The sequence below is a fragment of the Phaethon lepturus genome, unplaced genomic scaffold (assembly GCF_000687285.1).
Source record: "Phaethon lepturus isolate BGI_N335 unplaced genomic scaffold, ASM68728v1 scaffold29390, whole genome shotgun sequence".
Classification (NCBI taxonomy): Eukaryota; Metazoa; Chordata; class Aves; order Phaethontiformes; family Phaethontidae; genus Phaethon; species Phaethon lepturus.
Window position 1 is genome coordinate 1,424 of NW_010510238.1, and position 712 is coordinate 2,135.

General features: G+C 65.3%; 1 protein-coding gene across 1 annotated transcript in view; it reads right to left on the reverse strand.

Annotated features, from left to right (window-relative positions):
• HM13 (histocompatibility (minor) 13) overlaps positions 1-712 on the reverse strand; it is a 12,546-nt gene that overhangs the window by 1,216 nt on the left and 10,618 nt on the right.

Sequence of the window (712 nt, forward strand, 5' to 3'; positions counted from 1 at the left end):
CCTGCGGCAGGCGTGAGCGGCAGGATGGGCTCCCCGCTGCTGACAGAGGCTGAGCGAAGGTTACTGCCTGCCTTGGGAGGCTCGGCAAAGGCTGGGAGCCGCAAAACTCATCTGGAAGTCGCCCACCTCTGCTTCATCAGCACCCCTTCCCCAGGCCTGCAGCAGAGATCTGCTCGCTTCCACCCTCCAGGCAGCGCTGCCTGTACTTGCCACTGCGTCAGACCCTCACTGCCCTCTCCCAAGGAAGCTGATGGCTGCTGCGAGACACCACGTGCAGGCAGCTCGCTGTGTGCAGGCAGCTCGCTGTGTGCAGACAGTCGGCCGGCAGAGACCACAGAACCACCAGCTCCAGGCTGCTGTCAGCACGGGGAGGATCAGGGCGTGCCAAAGCCGTGCAGGGGAGCTACACCTGGTGGGATTCCTGCGGTGGGAGCCACTGCCCTCCGGGCATGAGCCCTGTCACATCCCACTTCCTCTGCCTGCAACTGGAGCAACTTCAGGGGGGTCGGACCCCAGGGCCCATCAAGGCTGCAACCCCCCAGCCTCCTGCACTTGCCCTGGCAGCACTTGGCGAACAGCAGCAGGCAGCACTTTGCCGCTGGAGCAGCTTGTGCTAATGCTCTGCGGTGGCATTAGCCCCCGGTGCCCAGCTGCCCGGCTCCCCGGGCACCTTGCTGCCTGGCAAGCTGGACTCGCAGCTCATCTCTCCCCA